At 44.0% G+C, this 26,467-nt stretch overlaps 1 non-coding gene across 1 annotated transcript; it reads right to left on the bottom strand.

Moving 5' to 3' along the window:
* Window positions 1-21,857: 21,857 nt before the first annotated feature.
* Window positions 21,858-21,932, bottom strand: TRNAP-GGG (transfer RNA proline (anticodon GGG)). Its single transcript has one exon. It is a non-coding gene; the product is annotated as a tRNA-Pro (tRNA).
* Window positions 21,933-26,467: the final 4,535 nt, after the last annotated feature.

The following is a 26,467-nucleotide window of genomic DNA, read 5'->3' as shown; positions in this document are numbered from 1 at the left end:
CTTGCGAGTTTGATTAGATACATACCTTTGCACTCACAAAGCCTTCGTAGCTCGTCAAATTAACTTCCTGGTCGGCATTATTCGTGTCTCCGGCGACGATGGCTCCCGCGCTAACGCTACCAGCACTTGGCCAAAGTGTCACGCGTGCTACTCGTGAACTGAGGTCATGAAAGAGGTTTAATTGCTATCAAACAATTTGTACACAGTATTACAGGCATAAAAGGAATATGTGGCTGTCTATACGCTTCCCACCTGAGCGCTTATGACAAGCTCAAGTTCGCACAATAGCATCACAATATAACGCACATCTAACCAACCAAATAACCATATAACCAAAGGATCAAGCAGGACTCCTCTAAGGCTACTCAACAATAGACCATATTCACACTATCAATCAGGGGATAGAGAAATGTGCAGAATATAACCAACCCTTATATATAGCTTTCATTGATTACGAGAAAGCGTTTGATTCAGTCGAAACCTCAGCAGTCATGGAGGCATTACGGAATCAGGGTGTAGATGAGCCATATGTAAAAATACTGAAAGATATCTATAGCGGCTCCACAGCCACCGTAGTCCTCCACAAAGCAAGCAACAAAATCCCAATAAAGAAAGGCGCCAGGCAGGGAGATACGATATCTCCAATGCTATTCACAGCGTGTTTAAAGGAGGTATTCAGAGACCTGGATTGGGAAGAATTGGGGATAAAAGTTAATGAACAACACAATCAAACCCCGGCCCTCAGTCCCCAGCAGCTGTGAAGCAACTGACCACGGCGGCGGTCAGACCTGCCACGCAGCAGAGGGTGCTAAGAATCACTGGCTCCGGACAGGCCGCCATTGGAATATGAACCTGGCAACGTTTAACGCTAGAACGTTATCTAGTGAGGCGAGTCTAGAAGTGCTATTGGAGGAATTAGAGGGCAGTAAATGGGATATCATAGGGCTCAGTGAAGTTAGGAGGCCAAAAGAAGCATATACAGTGCTAAAAAGTGGGCACGTCCTGTGCTACCGGGGCTTAGCGGAGGGAAGAGAACTAGGCGTCGGATTCCTGATTAATAAGAATATAGCTGGTAACATACAGGAATTCTATAGCATTAACGAGAGGGTGGCAGGTCTTGTGAAACTTAATAAGAGATGCAAAATGAAGATTGTACAGGCCTACGCCCCCACATCCAGTCATGATGACCAGGAAGTCGAAAGCTTCTATGAAGACGTGGAATCGGCGATGGGTAGAGTGAGAACTAAATACACTATACTAATGGGCGACTTTAATGCCAAGGTAGGCAAGAAGCAGGCTGGAGACAAGGCCGTGGGGGAATATGGCATAGGCACTAGGAATATCAGGGGAGAGTTATTAGTAGAGTTTGCGGAACAGAATAATATGAGGATAATGAATACCTTCTTCCGCAAGCGGGATAGCCGAAAGTGGACGTGGAGGAGCCCAAACGGCGAGACTAGAAATGAAATAGACTTCATACTCTGCGCTAACCCTGGCATCATACAAGATGTGGACGTGCTCGGCAAGGTGCGCTGCAGTGACCACAGGATGGTAAGAACTCGAATTAGCCTAGACCTGAGAAGGGAACGGAATAAACTGGTACATAAGAAGCCGATCAATGAGTTAGTGGTAAGAGGGAAAATAGAGGAAATCCAGATCAAGCTACAGAACAGGTATTAGGCTTTAACTCAAGGAGAGGACCGTAGTGTTGAAGCAATGAACGGCAATCTTGTGGGCATCATTAAGGAGTGTGCAATGGAAGTCGGTGGTAACTCCGTTAGGCAGGATACCAGTAAACTATCGCAGGGGACGAAAGATCTGATCAAGAAACGCCAATGTATGAAAGCATCTAACCCTACAGCTACAATAGAACTGGCAGAACTTTCGAAGTTAATCAACAAGCGTAAGACAGCTGACATAAGGAAGTATAATATGGATAGAATTGAACAGGCTCTCAGGAACGGAGGAAGCATAAAAACAGTGAAGAAGAAACTGGGAATTGGCAAGAATCAGATGTATGCGTTAAGAGACAAAGCCGGCAATATCATTACTAATATGGATGAGATAGTTCAAGTGGCTGAGGAGTTCTATAGAGATTTATACAGTACCAGTGGCACCCACGACGATAATGGAAGAGAAAATAGTCTAGACGAATTCGAAATCCCACAGGTAACGCCGGAAGAAGTAAAGAAAGCATTGGGAGATATGCAAAGGGGGAAGGCAGCTGGGGAAGATCAGGTAACAGCAGATTTGTTGAAGGATGGTTGGCAGATTGTTCTACAGAAACTGGCCACCCTGTATACGCAATGCCTCATAACGTCGAGCGTACCGGAATCTTGGAAAAACGCTAACATAATCCTAATCCATAAGAAACGGGACGCCAAAGACTTGAAAAATTATAGACCGATAAGCTTGCTGTCTGTTGCCTACAACGTATTTACTAAGGTAGTCGCAAATAGAATCAGGAACACCTTAGACTTCTGTCAACCAAAGGACCAGGCAGGATTCCGTAAAGGATACTCAACAATAGACCATATTCACACTATCAATCAGGTTATAGAGAAATGTGCGGAATATATCCAACCCTTATATGTAGCTTTCATTGATTACGAGAAAGCATTTGATTCTGTCGAAACCTCAGCAGTCATGCAGGCATTACAGAATCAGGGTGTAGACGAGCCGTATGTAAAAATACTGAAAGATATCTATAGCGGCTCCACAGCCACCGTAGTCCTCCATAAAGAAAGCAACAAAATCCCAATAAAGAAAGGCGTCAGGCAGGGAGATACGATCTCTCCAATGCTATTCACAGCGTGTTTACAGGAGGTATTCAGAGACCTGGATTGGGAAGAAATGGGGATAAAAGTTAATGGAGAATACCTTAGTAACTTGCGATTCGCTGATGATATTGCCTTGCTTAGTAACTCAGGGGACCAGCTGCAATGCATTCTCACTGACCTCGAGAGGCAAAGCAGAAGAGTGGGTCTAAAAATTAATCTTCAGAAAACTAAAGTAATGTTTAACAGTCTCGGAAGAGAGCAGCAATTTACAATAGGCAGCGAGGCACTGGAAGTCGTAAGGGAATACATCTACTTAGGGCAGGTAGTGACTGCGGATCCGGATCATGAGACGGAAATAATCAGAAGAATAAGAATGGGCTGGGGTGCGTTTGACAGGCATTCTCAGATCATGAACAGCAGGTTGCCATTATCCCTCAAGAGAAAAGTGTATAATAGCTGTGTCTTACCAGTACCTACGGGGCAGAAACCTGGAGGCTTACGAAAAGGGTTCTACTCAAATTGAGGACGACGCCACGAGCTGTGGAAAGAAGAATGATAGGTGTAACGTTAAGGGATAAGAAAAGAGCAGATTGGGTGAGGGAACAAACGCGAGTTATTGACATCTTAGTTGAAATCAAGAAAAAGAAATGGGCATGGGCAGGACATGTAATGAGGAGGGAAGATAACCGATGGTCATTAAGGGTTACGGACTGGATTCCAAGGGAAGGGAAGCGTAGCAGGGGGCGGCAGAAAGTTAGGTGGGCGGATGAGATTAAGAAGTTTGCAGGGACGGCATGGCCACAATTAGTAGATGACCGGGGTTGTTGGAGAAATATGGGAGAGGCCTTTGCCCTGCAGTGGGCGTGACCAGGCTGATGATGATGATGATGATGTTAATGGAGAATACCTTAGTAACTTGCGATTCGCTGATGATATTGCCTTGCTTAGTAACTCAGGGGACCAATTGCAATGCATGCTCACTGACCTGGAGAGGCAAAGCAGAAGAGTGGGTCTAAAAATTAATCTGCGAAAAACTAAAGTAATGCTTAACAGTCTCGGGAGAAAACAGCAATTTACAATAGGCAGCGAGGCACTGGAAGTCGTAAGGGAATACATCTACTTAGGGCAGGTAGTGACGGTGCATCCGGATCATGAGACGGAAATACTCAGAAGAATAAGAATGGGCTGGGGTGCGTTTGGCAGGCATTCCCAAATCATGAACAGCAGGTTGCCATTATCCCTCAAGAGAAAATTATATAATAGCTGTGTCTTACCAGTACTCACCTACGGGGCAGAAACCTGGAGGCTTACGAAAAGGGTTCTACTCAAATTGAGGACGACACAACGAGCTATGGAAAGAAGAATGATAGGTGTAACGTTAAGGGATAAGAAAAGAGCAGATTGGGTGAGGGAACAAACGCGAGTTAATGACATCTTAGTTGAAATCAAGAAACAGAAATGGGCATGGGCAGGACATGTAATGAGGAGGGAAGATAACCGATGGTCATTAAGGGTTACGGACTGGATTCCAAGGGAAGGGAAGCGTAGCAGGGGGCGGCAGAAAGTTAGGTGGGCGGATGAGATTAAGAAGTTTGCAGGGACGGCATGGCCACAATTAGTACATGACCGGGGTTGTTGGAGAAATATGGGAGAGGCCTTTGCCCTGCAGTGGGCGCAACCAGGCTGATGATGATGATGATGATGATGATGATGATGATGATGATGATGATGATGATGATGAAAGCGAAACAATAAATCAGTTTAGACTAATGAAGTATTGTTTTTAAAAGCTGCAGGCAGTCATTTCAAAAGAATAGTTTGATTATTAGATGAGAAAATGAAGGTCCAAGTATCAGTATTTGAAGTTGGTGCCGAAACCCCGGCGCCGGTACGTCAGCGTGACGTCAGGGATTCCAAAGTATGTTATCGAATTTATGTCGCGTTGGCTGAATAAAGGTTCCCGAAACTTGCCGTGTTTAAAATATGGTTCCTTTAGAACACAATGTAGTAAATCTGTACCGCTATATGTAATTAGTAGGCCCTTGAACATTCCATCAAAATTCAAGACGTCACAGCCCCCAGGTGCGGGAACTTAAGTAGGCGTCACCACCCGTATTTCATTCTTGTGCTTTTTCTGGCTTACCAAACGTCTGATCGTTGTAAGAGTGGTGTTTTTGGCTTTGTAGAACGGTAATTTACTTAGGCAGAAGAAATAATTTTTCACTTTAGTGTCCCTTTAAATTGAGGACGACGCAACAACCTATGGAAAGAATAAGGATGAGTGTAACTTAAGAGATAAGGAAAGAGCAGATTGGATGAGGGAAGAAACACAAGTTAATGACATCTTAGTTGAAATCAAGAAAAATAATGGGACATGGGCAGGGCATGTAATGAGGAGGGAAGATAAACGATGGTCATTAAGGGTTACGGAGTGGATTCCAAGGGAAGGGAAGCGTAGCAGAGGGCGGCAGACAGTTAGGTGGGTGAATGAGATTAAGAAGTTTGCAGGGACAACATCACCACAATTAGTACACGACCGGGGTAATTGGAGAAGTATGGGAGAGGCCTTCGCCCTGCAGTGGGCGTTACCAGGCTGATGATGATGATGATAACGCACATCTAAACGTTTCCTTGTCGTTACGCTGGGCCCTTCGTGAAGCTAGGACGTCAACGACAACGTATATGCATGCATGGTAGCAAAACTGCCATGGAAACCCACACGTCCTGCAAGGATGATGATTTACTGGCATTGTTGCGCTCACGCGCATGCGTCTGCCTTCACCATGTGCCGAATCCCGGCGAGCCTGTCAGCGTGATAATATGCAGTTGCGCGTGGTTGCTACAGGCAGGAGGGTTGTGTTTCCCTCTTCTTTGTGAAGGCGAGGTTGTTAAAAAGGATAATAATATAATATTTCGGGTTTTACGTGCCAAAACCACTTTCTGATTATGAGGCACGCCGTAGTGGAGGACTCCGGAAATTTTGACCACCTAGGGTTCTTTAACGTGCACCTAAATCTAAGCACACGGGTGTTTTCGCATTTCGCCCCCATCGAAATGCGGCCGCCGTGGCCGGGATTCGATCCCGCGACCTCGTGCTCAGCAGCCCAACACCATAGCCACTGCGCAACCACGGCGGGTGTTAAAAAGGATAGCGTAGCCACGCCGAGGAGGCGGTGTATCTACCGGCAGCAGCTATGCCGGAATAAAATAACGTTGTTCGGTGCCGTATGCCTGTCTCGGCTCGGAGGTCAGCTCGGACAACACAGCTTCCCCTTTGGAACGGGGCAGTCACACATAGTCACTTAGCCTGGCTGAGTCAATCATGTATGATGTGCGTGCTTTTATTTTTAGCAGGTTTGTATACATTTCCTTAATCTTTCTACCTCAAAACTTCTCTATTTATCTAGTACCGCTATCTATGCCTGTACCGGATGCAGTACTATTCCTGCTGGATGGATGGATGAATGATGTGTAGAACTGAGGTTAAACAGCGCGAAAAGGACAAGCACACAAGGAAACAGATACCCCAGACTAGCGCTGACTGCCAACTGGAAGTTTATTTGAGATTCACCGGACCTTTATGCCTATTTCAGCATAGGCATGTGGATACCAGTCGCAGAAACATCTGAAAATCATCAACATTATAATCTTTCATCAAAAAATCTTATTTCTTTTCCCGACAAGGCGAGAAAGGGAGGGTTTACACATTTATCTCCTTCCTTTTTCATGTCATAAGCCTCTACTATTTGCCTTTCCCTCTTACCTTTTTCTTTCCCTATGAATTTTGTCTTCAAATATGGGGGTGCAGTGACACTTGTTACAGTGTCCGGCTAAATGACTCCCATAACCATTCTTTAGGTTACTGCTGTGCTGACGAGCTCTTTCGTTGAAGCACTGTCCCGTTTGACCTGTATAAGATTTTCCATAGTTGAGCGGTATCTGATAGATAACGTTGGCCTGCACTCAGTGAAATTAGTTTTATGATTTGTGGTGCACAGGTGCCTTTCGCGCTTGTTCATACGATTACATATCGAGGACAGCTTACACAGGGCACTGAAAACCAAATTAATATTGTGTCTATTGAAAACTTTCTTTAGATTGTGTGACAATTTGTGTAAGTATGGCACCACGTGCACTTGTCTTTTGTCTTTCTTTTCTTTTTGGAAAGTTTCGGAACTTCTTTTCTCTTTCTGGAAAATGGCTTCGCATACTGAAGTGATCACAGAACTGTTAAAGCCTGCATTCCGTAATCGCGCTTATGCAGAACTCATTCATAGGGAAAGGAAAAGGTAATAGGGAAAGGGAAATAGTAGAGGCTTATCACATTAGAAAGGAGATAAATGTGTAAGCCCTCCCTCTCTTGCCTTGTCGGGAAAAGAAATAACATTTTTGGATGAAAGATTATAATGTTGGTGCTTTGCAGATGTTTTTTGCGACTGCTGTGCGCATGCCTATGCTGAAAAAGGTGTAAATGTCCGGTGAATTCCAAATAAACTTCCAGTTGGCAGTCAGCGCTTGTCTGCGGTATTTCTTTCCTTGTGTCCTTGTCTTTTTCGCGTCGTTTAACCTCAGTTCTAAATACGAACCAACTAGCCCTCATCAAGATCTGACGAATGATGTGTGGGTGGATGAATCGACGGATGGACGTATGTACGTATGTATGTGTGTATGTATGTATGTATGTATGTATGTATGTATGTATGTATGTATGTATGTATGTATGTATGTATGTATGTATGTATGTATGTATGTATGTATGTATGTATGTATGTATGTATGTTTGTATGTATGTATGTATGTATGTATGTATGTTAGAAAGCGCCCCCTTTTAAACGGGGTGGTGGGTTGCGTCACCAAGCCCTTGTTATTGACACGTGTACTTGTTTGTTTCACCGGTGTCCTCTTTTCACCAGCTAAGAAATGTCAAACATTATTCATTTATTTATTTAACATACTGTTAGTCCCAATGAGACTGTTACAGGAGTGGATTTATCAGTAAGATACAGGAATACAGTATACAGTACAGTACATAATATGCCATAATATCGCTCGGCGCCGGCCACGCCTGCATGTATCGGATGTTTCTAGAATATTATCGATGGTTCTATCACTTGTCTGTTGTCACCGCAGCTTGTGTAATCTGATTGTATGAGCTACGCGAATTGTGTAGTACTTTCTCGAAGACAAGCGGGCACCAGCGATTAATCTGGAACCTTCGATAACTGATTTATATAAGCTGACGCGCTTCGCAAGGTCGATTCAAATAGGTCGCGAAGCTTCGGGCGAAAAGCGGTTCAGTACAGATTGTCACCGACATCAGCATGGGGGGTTATGGGAGCAGCGATTGAAGCGCGACTATGTTCGGAGGGCACAAACATTGGGAAATAAAAACGCGTTTTTCATTTCAACGAAATAAGATTCATTCAACGAATATAAGATTCCTAGTCAATTTTATATATTCGTGATGAGTTAAGAAAATACGTTTATTTTATTATTATTAATAAATGCATTTCTTTTCAGCGCCCATCGCTACAGGGGGCGTTGACGCCACTATCACTCGCAGTGCAATGCACGTCTTGAAATGGGCAGAAAGGTCAACTCGTGTCACCTGTTGAAATACGCCCCCCTCTCAATTTGTGCTTTCTTGCTTGTCGAGGTTTGTCTGAAATTGGTGACGCGGGTAACTTCATTGCTTCTTAATCTGTTCAGTCAAAAGCAGTGAGTTACGACCGCCAGATACTTGTGTAGTTGTTTTCGTGCGACTGCGCTGACCGACGGGCTTGACATCCGACAATAGGATCAGCACCCTAATCCTAAAGCTTTCGTCGACCTCCAAAGAAAGTATGTTCTCTGCAGGGATGCGATTTCGACAACGTACGGCTGGCCTTTTCCTGCATCGCTTTCCACGCTGAAAGCTTGAAACGCCCATCAAGTCGAATGGCGGGGAAGAACAACAAAACAAATTTCGCGCCTTCGAAAACAAAATGACGTCACTTCTGCTTTTAACGGACATGGCGTCACGTTATTTTTTTTCCGCCGGAAGTGTTCCCACCACATACAGATGGCGCTAGGCCCCATGAACCGGCGATGGACCGCCATGTTTTGAACGTATGGGCTCCTATGGAAGCTTCGCTACCAGGTATATTTACCTTGCGCTTCATCTGCAGATCATATTCCTACGATCACCGACTGTTTTCGCCGCTTTCGTTATGCCTAGCGTGTAACTCACTTTTGTGGGCACAAGCATGCCGAATGAAAGTCAGTTTTGTTACTGGCAGTTTTGAACTGTTTTGGACGGTCAATACCGCGTGTCATTATTTTGCCTAATGTCCCAATCTAGTTGTTGAAGAAAAAAAGCACAAACAATTACCAGCATCATCCTTCTCGAACCACTACTAACTTTCTTTTTGTGCGCTTCCGTTCTTTGTAGTCTCCATATATTTCTGCCACCAAACATCCAATCGCCTCTTACTAAAACTGGCGCTCTTTGGCCCCTCCTGACCCTTGCGTCAATAAATTCCAATCATCATTGTCATCATCATCATCATTATCATCAGTCCCTTCCTAATCTATATTGCGGTCATGTTTGCTTTTGCCCTGCTCTCCCTGAACCCAAGCGTTTCAAGGAGGCCAGTGATTCCTGAATCGACCGCTGGGCAGATATCTTCACATTATAATGAAACATCTTCCATCGCTTTCCTAGATTTACCGCAGTAAGCACATGTTTCCTTCTTCCATGGTGTACCTCGCTTTATAACCAAGCGTTCAAGGGCATCATGACCTCACCTGGAAAAGTAAGGAGCTTCCTTTTAAGTTATCATCAATTGTGTCTTTCCTGATTTCATTTTTCCTCTTAGCAAGTTATTCATAAAAGGTTTCTTTTTGATTATCGTCGCCTATGAGATTTCGTCAGAACTTCTGACTTTGCGTTTGACGTTTTTGTTGTCATGTTGCTGACTATATACCGGTCGCATACTTGCTAGTAAGCGTCTAGTTCTTTTTCTCCACTCTGAATCAACGGTATTCCTGTGCGAATTCCTGAACACTCTCCCCGCCCATTTACTTTCTTCCATATTCATCAGTCGTTTTTTATAATTAATTCCTCTGTGATCTTCCCTCACTTCAAAACTTGTCCAGCACATATCACTCTGCACGGCTTCATTTGCAGTCTTCGCGTGATTGCCCAATAACAGGCGTCCCAGTGAATTACGGTTGTCATTGAGCCCTGATTGTACCCCTGACTAAAATCAAACAACACATTTCCTACGGTAAGTCCTGCCGGCAGGACAAGCACGGCGCGTACCAGCGTGCGCGACCAGCGAAAAGCGGCCATATTGGATTTTGTTGTAAAAAAATGTACTTCCGCTTCTGGATTGAGCAACGTCATCTGGCGTCCGACTAAGTAAGTTCCATGCGCTGCCGCTGCTTATTTTCGAACCACTGCGAAAGGTACAGTTTCCCTTCTCTAATTTGGTTCTTTATTCTATGATACTACGTTGATCGTAGTGAATGTTCCTTGCAGTAAGGCGGTATTTGAGTTATATTTTAGAAGTGCCTAGACGAAATGTGCTCCTTGTCGTGTGCAGTGACCATCGCAAACCCTCCGGACTCGTGTAACGCCATCAGTTCGCCGTGTGTTTCGTGCGATGCGCCAGTGTCGACAGTGAGTGCCCTAGTACAGCGCCCGTCGGAGCTGCCTTTGTTCTGCCGAGCTGTCTGCCCGCGCTCTCGTGAAAAGTCTGGTACTGGGGCTTCGAATCGGAGTGTGGAAGAATGTTGAAGGTTGTGCTTTTGTGGAGCTGGTGTTCATCGGAAGTTCTACAGTGCATGCGCCAGAAAAACCTCGGTGCCTCTGTACCTGTTAGACGAAGGAGCTTTTGCCAAGGTAAGCAAGTTTGGCGCTTGCGCGCATTCTTGAAGCTTATGATTTACGTAATGAGCGTTGTGTAACTACCTAGAGCAAAGCGCTTTCTGATCGTAGGCTAGCCATGTTGCTGTGCACATTTAGCAAGCAATTTCACGAAAGCTTCCTCTGATGTTACAGCGTACTTGCATTCTGCTACCCGCTTTGATTTCTATGCCTGATTGGGCACACAGTTATGAAAACACTGAAAGTCTGTGTTCGTTCGGTAGTTCCCTGGCAAGAAGTTATTCGACATATAGGCATTCCCGCAAGTACAGTACATGTGTAATGTATACGTCGATGTATCATGGTCTTCGCGCGTTGGCACACAGTTTGCTATGTTTGACGCTGAAGAAGCTAGAAGCTTGTATGAAGATTTTTGTATGTATACAGTTCGGTTTGAAGGTCCGCGTCGCGAGAACCTGTGTATATTTATTGTTTATGTTCCTGAGTGTCATCGCGTATTTTTCTTCTATGTTACAGAGCAGATATAGACCTATATTACAATAACGACATTCTTATTTCTGCCTATAGAAAAAGAAATTATGTCTCCTCGAGGGCATGGCTGCTTGCACTAATGAACCTGCAAGCGGATCACTCTAATCACTATTTTTGATACCTAAATGCTTATGTGGCATGTACAAACTGCTTGCATCAATTTCTCATTGGGATGAGCTGCCTAAAATTTAATTTTCAGTAATAATTGCAATAATTACCTCATTTCACCTGTCTTCTAATGACTAAAATTCTATGCTTCTACCTTGCCAAACCTTTTATGAAATCAGTTTGATGAGGCCCAATATACAGGGCTTTCTAAATTGAAGGTATCAGTACCTATTAAAGACTATGCTAACTAGGAAAATGCTGCTTGTGTATGTGGTTTACTCACTCTGTCAGACAAAATCTTTACACCCAAGTGCAGACAGTAAATTGAAAACTGCATGTCTGCAAGGGGAAGTCAGAATTGTATTTGAAGACAATTGCATCTTGTTTGATAGTTCTCGAGCACTTGTGAGTCACTAATCGAGCACAGTTTGGCCCAGTACTCAATCAGGCTTGAAGCTTTCAATGTCTGCTAATCACTAGAACAGCACCAGATATCACTCTGTGTCAAGGGGTGGCAGACATTTGCTTAGATCTGGGCAGATGCATGTCTTTCTTTCGCATTGAAGTTCCCAATACTTTCTAGTCTTACGTGAAAGTACACAGCTCAGTACAATGCATGTGTGCTATACGTAAAGCTGCTTTGTTCTTTAAACGGAATCAACAAGAAGCAGCTACTTCCGCTTTTGCAAGCCTTACCCTATTTCCTAACCATTCCTTGATCAAACGTGTATAAAATGAATCTGTGCTTGTTGTATTCTTTCACAGGTAGACATCGGTGACGGTGTATATGTTGAAAAAGTCCTCCTGAAGAGGCTGCGCCTGGATGCTAACAACTCAGGCGTTCACTTCGCTGAGGCCCTTCTTTGGGCGGCTGTCAAATGCCTTCCACAGAAGGATTCGTTGGATTCCAAGAAGGTCAACGCCATACTAGGTACGTAAGTCACAAAGAAGCATTTTAATATTCTTTATGCAGTTTTCAACAAACTCCTTTCATGGCAATTTCAGGGTTATGTTAGGGTATACTCCTTTCTTTGCTGCTAAAATAGCTATTAACCTGATTATAATAGCATATTATAATGCAAGCTTTGCCACCATAACTAGAAAATTGTCGTTACTGTTGGCATATGTATTTTTGTGGTAGAGGCCCTGGTCATATGAATGTACTGATACTATAATATCCTGTCTTGTGGAAAGCTAACATGTTTAGTAACAAGCTCACTTTGACAATGTCTGCCTGCACAGCAAAGGCATTTTCTAATGTTGCTTTAGAATGTCCATAATGCCTGTTCAACTGTTTACATGTTGCTTGTATCGTTTCGTGGTTCTTAAGTGCAATACAAAAGTCAACTCCTCTGTGTACCGGTGCTCAAGCAAAGCAGCAGCACAGTTCTGACTGGCACCTTGCCTTTCCTAAGGTAATTCACACATGAAACTTCAATGTACTGGTCACAATACGAATATCGAAGTTCATTAAACTGTAGTTGATTCACAGTTTTTGTTTGTAGATGACAATTGGTATGATAGAGCTTATGTGTTGTGCATCTGTTGGTGTTGCGCACATCCATCATGCTCCCAGCTCTAATGCATTAATTCAGCCATTTCATGCGTTTTAGGACTTTGCACAGAACAGGTGGAGATGTTTAGAGCTCACAGGGTTGAAAACTTGTGTCTTGCGCACTTCCTTTTTAAGAAACAGGTGCATGGTGTGTTGCAATGTCACTGTAGCAAAACTAATATATTGCCTTTTTTCTTCTCTTTTTTAGACTGCACAACGCAACATTTCAGCGTACTTCCAGGGCAGCTGGAGAACTCGTCCTCATTACTAGCCCAAGGATATTAAATAGATGTGTTCAAGCACAAATATAAACCTGTCTTCTTCTGTTGCATGCCACACCTAGCCACTTGGCAACCACCATTCACCACAGACAGTTACTAGCAAGTCGTTAGGATACTAGCAAGTCGTTAGGATATATAAAGGTGGTTAATAAATAGTCGCTGCACAGTTTTTAGGAAGTACATAAAAATTTTATTCAGAGATAATGAAAGGGTATTTTTGCAATATATAATTGCAAAACTAATTATCTATGAATAAAATTTTCATGTACTTCCTAAAAACTGTGAAACAACTATTTATTAACCACCTTTATACATTCTAACGACTTCCTAGTAACATCCTGTCAACTATCTCTGTGGCGAATAGTCGACAGGATGTTACTAGCAAGTTGTTACGGTGTATAAGGGTGGTTAATAAATAGTCGCTTCACAGATGACACTTTCTACCGACATAAGATAATAAACCGGTTGTAAGAATTCTATCGACATTTTACATCTATACTTTCAATTCAATATCGGTGGTCAATAGTCGGTAGGAAGTTACTAGGAAGTTGTTACGGTGTCTCAAGACGGTTTATAGAATGTCGATAGGTTCTAGTAACAGTTGTCTAAAGACGGTTTATAAAATGTTACTAAAATTTTTGTAAGATGGCCCAAGAACTTTTTAGATTTCTTCAAATCTGAAAACCCGAGTGACCCATTCACCTGAAGCTCACGTGTCAGTGTGAGCGGAGATAAGCATTCTTCAAACAGAACTAACATTTGACGAACAGAAGTCGCCACACAGCTGTCCTCACACAGCTGTCCTCTTTGGCACAAGAGGTTTTTACATTTGAAGTTATCTTTTACCTGGCAACATGTATGCTGGATGTACAAGCCGCGAGCTAATAAGCCTCTGTTATTCTATGCAGCTGCCCATTCAAAACTCGTTAAGAGAGGTACTGTTCAGGCTTGCTTCAAATAATGCACTAACAAAATCATGGTATCATTTGATAGAACCTAGTTTCAGTTCGCAGATAGCTCGGTTGAGGGCGGCAGGGCACCCGAGCATATTTGTTGTCTCAGTCTCGGAGAACTTGCGTAGTAAGTTTAGCACCCATCCTCACAGTTTTGAGCCTCAGGTACATTACTCAAGAAACAAAACAGCTGTTAGCCCGTACATTCATGGAATCTCCCACAAGCTTAAATAATAGGACGAAGAGCAGGTATCGACGTTGTTTTCTCTGCTCCAAATAAAACTTGCCCAGTTTTTGTCAGAAGTAATTCTGTTGCGAAGGAACGTAAGATTTGAAGTATCAATCATAGAAAAAAGTAAGCAGTTTGTTCAAAAAGTGTTGTGTATAAGATACCTCTAAAATGCGGTCGGTCTTATATAGGGCAGACTGGTAGATGTCTTAACGTTAGGTTACAAGAACATAGCAATAAAGTGCGCAAAGGGCGGGAAGGGTTTTTAGGTGTTCATTGCGCAAAATGTGGCTGCATCCCGCTTTTTGAAGAAACCGCTATCTGAGCTAGGCATTCTGATGGATGCACCAGACTTACCTTTGAAGCAGCAGCGATTGCCGATGGTGCCTCAGTTAGTAAGCCATCAATTGCATTGACAGACAAAGAACTTTTTTTTCTGAGGTCGCACATGCGCTCTCATTCATCTTGGGTGATGAATTTTGAATGCATACTCATGCCGGGTTGATGCGGGGGCGCTTTTGTCTTGGTGGTCTCAGTATATATATGCTTGTTTCTCCAAACAAAAATCAGTTGGAAGTCAGCGCTTGTCTACGTCGTCCTTTTTTCCCTCGTCTATGTATGCGCTGTGACGATGTATACCATGGAATACCAACTAGCCCGTACCCAAACTTTGCTTTCGAGGAACCTAAATGCCACTTCGGCACACTTGACGATCACCGGGCAGAGCTCACACAGAGGCTGCAGCGCGCTCACAAAGCGGGCATTCTCCGTTCCATGGCGGAATCGCGAAGCGAGGGACGCGTGCCGTCTAGCCCACAATGCCAGGTCGGGAATGGAGTATACCTTTTGATCAAAGCTCCAGGGAACATCGAAGAAATCAGGCATGAAATGGCCCACACCGTATCATCGAGCGCCTTTCAGCCGTCACGATGCGTATATGCAGTCGCGCGAGATGATTGTTCACTTGAACAAACTGCGCCAGGTTCCGGCACCGGATCTGCTGCAGCAAAGGACAACAGGGAGCGAGAGTCCCCATCAGTGAGGCCCCGCAGCCGCCCTCCCTTCCCAGTTGGATAACAGCAACTCCCTTTAGCTTACCTTTTGAGCTCCTGCTTGACTTAGCACTTCAAGGACAACGCCAGCAACCCAGCTTCCAGGCGCCGAGCAGGAGTTACAAATACGCGCTTAGTAAGCGAGGACCCGCGCCGAGGTCGGACTTGAACACGTATTCGATGCGTATGCGTGCCCCGATTCGGAGAGAGAAGGAAGCGTTAACGCAAAGGATCACCTGCGAAATGCCTCGCAGAGCTCGCTCTCATCGCGAGATTGTACATTCTGTTATTCATATCATTGCCGTGTGTTGTGGGCTTATTATAGAGTGAAGAGGTACTGTAAACCTTGCTTGCCTCATCATGTGTACATTACCTCATGTTAGGACCTGCGATGCATATCGCCTTGAATTTTGGGTAGGATGAGGTGGATTGGGCCTTTGAGAGAGAGGAGCACCCGTACAACTCATTGCAATAGCCGAAGATGCAAGGAAGTTTGTAAAATTGTCCGACAGAAGACATAAAATGGTCGTAACGAAGTCACAAGGAAGATTAACAAAAAAAACGTCGCGTTCCCTACAGTCTATGGAGTCGCGTTTCGTTAGGAATTAGGGAATGCCGTCGTTATGAGGAAAGGCAACATACAACAACGAAGCACCGCTATTGACGAAAACACTCCCCTTTCCGCTCCTGACCCATCTTACCGAGTGCTCTGCCAGTATGGCATCCGTGTTCACTCTGCCATCAGGACCATTCCAGAAAGCCGATGAAAGATGTCAGCGGAGACGTGGAGGGATAAGACCATATCGTATATCATTATTTTCGATTGGTCGGGCAATTTATCGTGTACGATGTCTACATTATGATCTTCCGTATACCACGAGAACTAGTATATTGACCCCTGAATACGGGTATCTTTTACGGGTGAGCGCTTTTACCATCTACAATATGTTATCGCTCAGCGCAGGACGCGTCTAAATGTATCGGAATTTTCTCGAATTTTATCGATGCTTCTATCCGCTGTCTGTTGTCGCTGAACCTTGTGTAATCTGATTGCATGTATGCGCGACGCGACTGGCGTAGAACTTTGTGGAAGGCATGCGGGTCCCAGAAAAACTCTGGAACATTCGATGACTGATCTATAAAAGCCGAAGAGCCTGACCCGCTAATCAGATTTTCGACGATCGCCGACCGTGTTCGCCGCTATCGTCGTGCGATAAGTGTAGCCTGTTTTTATGGGCACAGGTTCGCCCAATAAAAGTTAGTTTTGTCTTTCACAGTATTGCTACTCTGTTCTTCATACGGTCAATCCACGTGACATCTGGTGGAGGTGCTTTTCGTTAATGTACCGGACGCCTCCGACAAGCCGTGATCCAAGGCCGGACCGCAAAGAGAACACCAACGTAGTCCAGGACCATCGAGCAAGCCGCCATCTTCAACAGCTGCCCCCGGAGCACGTACTTCTACTTTAGAAGGCCAAGAAGATTCCCAGGCGGCACGTCAGGTCGGGCCAGCGTTGTAAACGTATTGGCAGTTCCTGGCCCAATGACGGCCTAAGATTACCAGCGTGGTTCCAATATTGGCAGTGCCATTCTGATTCCTGGCCCAATGGTGGCCTAAGGTTAATAGCATGGCGCGAATATTGGCTGTGCCATTCTGATAGAGATCCAACGTTGGGTCACAATACAGTCAGTAAACAATATTGGTTGTGCCATTCTGACAGAGATCCAAAGTTGGCCGCCACATTACACAGTCAGTAAACAATATTGGCACTGCCGTTCAACAAGGCGGGAATTATTGAACCAACTTTCGTACGCATTTGCCAATATTGGTTACTAGTTGGCTTTCTTTGGAGGACATTGGCCTGTAATAAGCCAATTTTCGGCTTATCGTTTTTTAGTGCTCTACGACTTGCTGAGATTGAACAACGTGTTTTGAAAACTAACGCGCTCATCACAGGCACACTGCGCAGGAAAACGGAAATGTGTTTGCAAGCTTCGACCACCTGTGGACCCAGCTGTGGTTCTCCCATGTCAACTCCATGCATGGTAAACCGCCATTTTCGCACTTCGCCTTTACCGAAATGCGCCCCCTAAAGAGAAAAACCAGTGCACAACGCAGCAATAGGATGTGCATTGTTGTAAGTAATTATCCTGTGCTGCGTGATTCGCATCTGACTGACCAGGGTGTCTACCAAGTTGACATTTCCAAATTCTCTGAGTTTTGCAGGTTTTCCCTGAGTGCCTTTGCGAAATTCCCTGACTGATGCCGAACTATGTTTTATGTCAAGATGAGCTGAAACCATATCACCCGATGCTGTCACTCTCTAGTAAGCCTGTCGAGTCGGACATTCTCAAATACGAATAAAAAACTAGATGCATACAGAAGGAAATAATTTGAATATGACCTATTTCTGTCAACTGATACCAAGCTCAGTGGTATGAGGCCCGAACTTTGTCACAATTGAGATTCTCTCTCAACAGCTCGTGAGTCAACCTCAACTGTCCTGACATACTCTCAGCCCGCACACGACGCCTCAGTGTTGTGTTTCACTGCTTTAAAGAGTTTATTTTGGTTTGGATGAGAGACACCTGCATCTCGGCATCAGCCAGCACTTTGTTTTCTTAGCTCAAACTCCTTCAAACCGGCGGCAGCATGCTTCCTTTCGCATTCATTCCTCAGTGCGTAGGTCCTTTCTGTTCTTGTCTTCCTTCCGCCACTCGTTCGCCGCACGGACCATTTGAAGCATCTTCTTGGACAGTTACACAGTCCACGTACGGTTTTTCGAACTTCCCAGGGGCCACGAAAATGTCCGAAAATGCATTTCATTTACTGCCCTTAAGGGCTCAAACCGCCACAGGCACATTCGAAAATGCTCTGAAGGCCTGTAGGTACACGTATGAGGCATATCTGTGCTCGTACTGTGACAGGAAATACCGGGTGCGCGCGTGTATAATTAAGGAATACATACTGTGTCCCGTGGAATAGCCCCTTCGCATGCTTGGTATGCTTCAGAAGGGTTTGGGTGCGAGCTAGTTGGTACGGGTCATTCATATTTAAAACAGTGCCAAAAAACACGGACAAGAGAAGACACAGGACGAGCGCTGTCCTGTATCCTCCCTTGTCCGTGTTTTGGACGCTGTTTTAAATATGAATTGTTATGCTTCACAGCAATATTTTTCGTATGCTTCACCAAGTAACAATTCTGTACAGATGCGAAGGTGACTTTCGGGAACTGGCATTATGCAACACTACGTGCTTTCCGAGCTTCTAAGCCAATCGCGAGGACCAAAATGTCGGAGTCCATGACATTACTGACAGCGGCGAATTCTTGCAATAAAAAACACAGCAGCCAACAGCAAGAAGCTTCATCACGAATGTCGAAGCAGCTAGGCCTAGCATTGCCGCACTGGTGGCTACGGCTGCCAGTGGATGTGCGTGCGATAGCACCCGTTCGAGGCGGCGAGGTGATCAAAATGGCAACGGTGGCTTTGATTGTAGCCGTTTCGAACCTGTGGTCATGGCAAAACGTCCGGAAAGTCGGCCGCCGAAGAGTTCTTGCGTCCGAAATTTCAGACATCCTGATACATTGACTCTATGGGGTACGTGGTCGTGCTGCGAAGCCACCCAATTCTCGGGAATCATGTGCATGCAGAGTCAGCACTGCATGCACGTACTATGCACAAGCACGAGGTTTTAGCAGCGATACTTAACAGTAAATTGTATTTGTACAACTTCAATCTGTCTTTAACAATGTCAGGCTCTAAAATACATGAGAAGAGGTCCCTCTCTTTCCTTTCATGTTTATACAAAAAGACGTGTGTGTGCGTGGAAGGCGTTAAGGCTCCTTTGTCAAGCCAAAATGCTTCCTGCATGATAAGTGAAGCCTTGTGAATTTCAGTCTGCAGTTGGTCTTTGCACTTTCAAAAGCGCAGTCAGCACAGAGAGCCCAGGAAGACACACAAGCAATAGTTGTAGCAATTTATTTGAAACAAATGCAACTCTTTTACAGAATGACCACATTCCAAAAAAGCAACCACATGCTATGCAGACAATACAGCCAAATTAAGTTAATTGGACAGCTGTTAATGTGTCCTGCCTTTATATGTGCAAATGTTTCAAGTCTCAAATTATGCCCCTACTTTGTACCTTGTCTCTGGAACACTGAATGGTTTGAACAAATGCTAAATTTGGCACCATTGCCACACTGATAGTAGAAAACTACATAATAAAATGGCAACTCCTTGTAGAACAGAGAAGGGTGTACAGTAAACTTCCAATAATCCAACTCTGGTTAATTTCATTTTTCAGTTAATTTGATACCGGCCGAAGGCCCTGGCTTGCGCCCATGCATTTCTATGGGGCTAAACATTCATTATTCTGATCCTAAAACTGGTTTCGCCAGATAATGCGAACTTGACCAGACCCCAATAACGACCCCTTTTAGTGTCAGCGTCTGTCTCAGCAGAACTTAGGCGACACTCAATGCGTTAAACAAACGCCATCTCCTGTCTAAAATGCCTATTTTTTACCCACCCAAGAAAGATTTTCAAGTTTTGACGGTAGCTGACAATGTCCGATTGTGGTACGTATCTGATTCTAACAAACACTTTTTGTTTTCAAAGGACAGTGCCTAGCTGTGCCATCGATTGCGCAACACCATGGCTGTAGCATTCATATGCTTTACCACATATCATGGCTGTGATACGGCGAAGGTGACTTTACAAAATCGGTTGCCATTCTAAAAAATCAGGTACACGCTACGTTTCTACTTTGGTTTGGAGTTTTAAGTCATTTCTACTTTAGTTTTATACTTTGGACAAATAGAAAGTCGATGTGCATTCGTTTCGGAGGCGTCTTAATCAAGCACATACTGCCAAATGAATCAACACTGCTTCGGCAGGTTTTTGCATCTTAATTCAACCCGTCGGTCTCGTGAGGGTAGAATTAATGGAAGTTGACTGTACAAATCACATGACGAAGCCCCAAGAAAGTTACCTTGCTCAGGTAGCGAAAAAGCATGGAAAAAGTGCTTCACACAACATCCACATATGTTCTGTTACAGAGGCAAAGGCTGCCTCCCTTATCAGGAACAGAATAAATTCCTTATGAAGGCAAAATCAAAAGCAGAAAGAGAAGTTATCAAGGCATTCCACATCCACCTTATTCAGTCTTTACAGTGTTGCTACATCACCATTTGCTTAGCCTCATATGCCAAAAAAGTTGCCAAAAATAAAATGACCTGATTCCCATGTTTTTCAACATCCAAGCAGTGTTTACTGTCAATTATTGCTGATTTCTGTAACCTCACCTGTAAACGCTGTATGTTAACAATGATAAAATAATACTGGATGTTTATTTCTGTTTTTTTTAAGAAATATAAATGGGTGCTCAAAAGCGAGCTACATTTGCGCAATGCTTGCATAATCAGCAGCTTACATCGTCGTTCACAAAAAGGGAGATATCAACCATCACAGAGTCTGCTGCTGTCTATCTACTTGCCTGTGAGCAGGAAGCTGTGGATCTGTTCATTGCTACCTTTTTAACAGGGGTCCAGTTATAAAACAAAGAGGGCAGGCGGCAATGAACTATTTTGTATCACGTACACGTGCTCTCAATTCATGTGGTTTTATCAAGCTAGCTGCTAGGGTTTCAAAGAGAACTTCACAGAACAACTTCTAGTATCTTGACATGACAGGAAAAGGTACTTGTTGACCTGTTCCGACCAGAATCTGTTCCAAAATTTCGGTACGCTCGAGGTCATGAGGCATTGCGTATATAGGGTGGCCAGTTTTTCTAAAACAATCTGCCCAGTAACTTTAAACAAATCTGTTGTTACCTGATCCTCCTTAGCTGCCTTCCCCCTATATATCGCTCCCAAGGCTTTCTTTACTTCTTCCCGTGTTACTTGTGGGATGTCAAATTCCTCTAGCCTATTCTCTCTTCCATTATCGTCGTGGGTGCCACTGGTACTGTATAAATCTCTATAGAACTCCTCAGCCATTTGAACTCTCATTCATATTAGTAATGATAATGTCGGCTTTGTCTCTTAATGCATACATCTTATTCTTGCCTATTTCTAGTTTCTTCTTCACGCTTGTCTGCGTTCCTGGGGGCATGTTCGATTCTATCCATATCATGCTTCCATATCTCAGCTGTCTTACGCTTGGTGATTAACTTGAAAAGTTCTGCCAGCTCTATTCTAGCTATAGGATTAGACGCTTTCATAGTTGGCGTTTCTTAATAAGATCTTTCATCTCCTGCGATAGCTTACTGGTATCCTGCCTAACGAACTTACCGCCGACTTATATTGCACACTCCTTAATGATGCCCGTAAGATTGTCACTCATTGCATCAACATTAAGGTCCGCTTCCTGAGTCAAAGGCAAATACCTGTTCTGAGTAAAAGGAAAATGAGACATCCACCCGTTCGTAGCGATTGCTACAAAGGAAACCCATACGGGTTCCTCGAAAGAAAAGCCTCAAAGTTCAAGAAAAATTCGTCCTGGTCCGGGACTCGAACCCGGGACCACCACCTTCCCGGGGCAGCCGCTCTACCATCTGAGCTAACCAGGCGGCTAGCAGATGGCAGGGCGAAGTCGAATTTGTCGACAACACGAAGCAAAGCAAGAGTTTGACGTAGTATTTCTGCGGAAACCCGCAAGGTGGAGAGAAGTAAAGGGAAAATGAGACATCCACCCGTTCGTAGCGATTGCTACAGTGGAAACCGCAGAACTACTACGACAAATACCTGTTCTGTAGCTTGATCCGGAATGCCTCTATTTTCCCTCTTACCGCTAACTCATTGATCGGCTTCTTATGTACCAGTTTCTTCCGTTCTTTCCTCAATTCTAGGCTAATTCGAGATCTTACCATCCTATGGTTACTGCAGCGCACCTTGCCGAGCACGTTCACGTCTTGTATGATGCCAGGGTTAGCGCAGAGTATGAAGTCTATTTCATTTCGAGTCTCGCCCTTCAGGCTCCTCCATGTCCACTTTGGGCCACCCCGCTTGCGGAAGAAGGTATTCATTATCCGCAAATTATTCCATTTTGGAAACTCTACTAATAACTCTCCCCTGCTATTCATATATGCTATGCCATATTCCCTGACGGACTTGTCTCCAGCCTGCTTCTTGACTGCCCTGGCATTGAAGTTGCCCATCAGTATAGTGTATTTTGTGTTGACTTTACCCATGGCCGGTTCCACACCTTCATAGAAGCTTTCTGTTTGCTGGTCATCATGACTGGATGTAGGCGCGTAGACCTGTACGACCTTCAATTTGTACCTCTTATTAAATTTCCCAAAACCTGCCCTCTTCTCGTTAATGCTACAGAATTCCTGTATGTTACCAGCTATATCCTTATTATTCAGGAATCCGACTCCTAGTTCTCGTCTCTCCGCTAAGCCCCGGCAGCACAGGATGTGCCCACTTTTTAGAACTGTGTATGCTTCATTTGTCCTCGCAACCTCACTGAGCCCTATTATATCCTTTTTACTGCCCTTTACTTCCTCTAATAGCGTTGCTAGACTCGCCTCACTAGATAACGTGCTAGCGTTAAACGTTGCCAGGCTCAGATTCCAATGCCGGCCTGTTCGGATCTGGAGATTCTTAGCACCCTCTGCTGCGTCACAGGTCTGACCGCCACCATGATCAGTTGCTTCGCAGCTGCTGGGGACTGAGGGCCGGGGTTTGATTCCTGTGTTCGTGTAGGAGGTTGTGGCGAAGTACTGACCAGGGTGGCCAATCCTGCTCTGGTGAGGGAATGCGTTACCTGTTCTGGTCACCGGGGTCAGGCCACACTCCAGGCCTGTTTGTGCAATTTTATCAACACGCGGATTTATTTTTATCTGGGGGAAAATTGCGTGGCACCAGGATTTGAACCCCGGTCCTTTTGCACGCGAGGCGGATGCTCTACGTCATCGCTGCGTCGGGGCGCACGCAGTAATTTTACAGTAAGCGTATGATTTACTGAAATTGGAGGGTTGGAGTAGAATAATTCGACCACTCAAAGAGTGGGAATGGTCCAACTGTCAGAAATCCGAAGAGTTAAAAGGACTGGAATCACATAAACCACAACTCCGAAGGAATGGAGTGGAAAGAGAATGGAGCGCCCCCACTCTGCAATTCTGCACCATGCCGATACATGCTGTTCTTGGGGCAATGCCAGCGCAGCTCTAGAACAAGAAATACCACCGCACCAGCAGTGGGAAACGCATCGAAGGCCCATCAGCAGCCGCATGATCACGCGCAGCCAACGAGCAATCCTGCACAACCTATATATATATATATATATATATATATATATATATATATATATATATATATATATATATATATATATATATATATTGCTACGGAACAATATGTGCGAGCACGAAAAGGCGAGCAGTGTGAAGACGACGGCGACGATTAAAAGCTAGCGCGGGCTGTTGCCTCTTGACCCAGCGCAGCGTATTTTCTTGTAAATATACTTGTACATAGCTTTTCGTCTGCGTCTTCCTACGTAACAATATATATGTATATATATATATACATATATATTGCATATATATATATATATGTATATACATATATATATATATATATATATATATATATATATATATATATATATATATATATATATATATATATATATATATATATATATATATATATATATAAACTAATAAAGATCCGCCAACTTTGATGCCTTCAGGTAGCATATGTGGGTTTATTGACCAATTGCCTTCACACAAAAAAATCACGTTCTCGTGACGCCTGCGGCAAACAGGACGTTCCACGTCTACCGCCAAGATCTGTGAGTGGTGACGCTGGCTAACACTCCCAGAGTTCTACTAGGACACACAAGAAAGTGGATGGCGAAACGGCGCCGTGGTAGCTCAATTGGTAGATCATCGCACGCGAAATGCGAAGGTTGTCGGTTCGGTTCCTACCTGCGGCAAGTTGTTTTTTCATCCACTTTAAGTTCCATTATTTATCGTTTCCTTATTTCATTTATTAGGGACACGTAATTTCCTCTATGTTGTCCTTGGTGTCAGTGTTTGTTGGCGTCTTATGACATGAGCTATATGTATATATAGATTGTACCCTAGGTAGGGTACGATCTAGGACGCACAAGCTATAGTATTCTTCACAACTGCGACGAGTACCAGGCCATGAAACTCCTTGCCGTGCGCACGTTGCTGTCTATCTTCATGAGCCTAGATCCAGACGCAACCACTGGTGCCATGCTGCTATTTTCAAAGGTCACCACTAGCTGAAGCGCCAGGGCCCGCCCAGATCAGGGGACATCGGCTTGGTCGAATACCAGAATGACAGTAAGCTTCGAATTGGATAAGCAAATTTTTTACGAACCGGTACCCATTTGTAACAACTAATTCCTTCTTTTACATGATCGCTAGTAGGATCCGGGATGCCACACAACTCTGTATTGGGACCAGTTTTATTCCACCACAAACAAGGCCCCACACAATAGTTATGTTTGAAAACATATATATGTGAGTGCATATGCTTGTATCAGACAGCGAGAATAAGTAAGAGTAAATAAGCAATGTCAAATACATGCAATCTGGCTAACAAAACAAAAGAAACTGGTCAGTATTTAGTAATAGTTTTCTTTTGTGTGTAACAACTTGACCCTTGAAAAGTTCCTCATTCTCCAAAGGTTTATATAGTGAAATATAGAAATATTTGGATGCATTTGAGTTATCACCTGGCCTAAGGAACTTCCAGTGGCAGCCTGTCTCGATCTCGCAATTCCTGGCACTCCCGAATACACAGCATGCTTGACAAGTGCAGTGGTCAAGTGCTCTGCAGCTGTAGGTAACCGACGGACAAGGGTTGATTGCGCAATTTATGGCATTTCCAGATCTTTAACTTAGTACCATCTCTATACGATGTCGACACTATGCCACTAGACTATTGCTGTGCTGCAGTCATCATATTATTAATTACTCATCATATACACAAGCTATACAGCTGGTTAGGCAAAACTTTGAACTGTGCGAAGAATACAGGACGTGAACTGAAACATAGACGCACACAAAGCACAGGCATCCAACTGCTTTTATTTCGTGAAAGCAGGGAATATATAAGGTACTTCAAAATAACAAAACAAGGACCAATTGCGAAGAAATCGTGCGCGAGGCAGTGACAAAAAATATCAAGGCCATGTATGTATTAGGAATGCAGGAATGTCTTAATATGCTCATCTAAGAATTTTATTTCTTTCCTTGAGAATCTCCTCACGCAGTGAAAGAGCTGCGACAGCCAAAGCTGCCTACCTTATCTGGAACAGAAAAAAAATCCTTTCGAAGGCAAAATCAAAAACAGAAACAGAAGTCATCAAGGCATTCCACATCACTAAAAGGTGTGACAACTAAGTTAGCTCACCTTCTTTATCCCTATCAAGGAAAGAAATAGAATTCTTAGATGGGGATATTCGGACTCTACTGCGCTCCTATTGCACAGGTGGCCTTGCTATTTTTCGTCGCTACCTCATGCACGATTTCTTTGCGAATGTTCTTTGTTTTGCCATTTTGAAGAACCTTATAAAATCTCTGCCTTCACCAAATGAAACCAGGCGGAAGGCTACACTTTGTGCATGCATCTATGTCCATGTCCTGTCTTCCTCGCACAGTTTAAAATTTTGCTGAAGCTACGGACTGACTAGCCCAACAACATGCCTTACTCCAATGTACAGCTGGGCTTGTTGGTAAAGCTACACAATGCCACCAGCTCTTCCCTGTTCTCATGATGCGGCTCAGCCTTGAGTGCATGTGTAGTTTCAATAATGGCTACTATATTTTAAATACTAATGTAATTTTTATATTCAACTTCCAGCCAGCCAGAGTACCTCGTACTACATTCTGAACATTGCTGCAGTCTAGCAGGATCTGTCTAATGCACTAGCCTCTAACAGCAAATGCCTGAGAAATTTAAAAAAAAATATGTAGATTCCAAACACAGTGGGGATTTATGTTACAGGAAGCATATCGCAGGTAAATGGCTACGTAGCATTGGTTCTGGTTCTGCCAAACATTGCAATGGCAGTGCGAATGCAAAGGCATGGTTTCTTTGCCTCTTTCCTAACACTTTGTGGTGG

Source organism: Dermacentor albipictus, chromosome 1 (assembly GCF_038994185.2).
Source record: "Dermacentor albipictus isolate Rhodes 1998 colony chromosome 1, USDA_Dalb.pri_finalv2, whole genome shotgun sequence".
Taxonomy (NCBI): Eukaryota; Metazoa; Arthropoda; class Arachnida; order Ixodida; family Ixodidae; genus Dermacentor; species Dermacentor albipictus.
The sequence above is the reverse complement of the archived record's forward strand: the minus strand, read 5'-3'. Positions and strand labels throughout refer to the sequence as shown.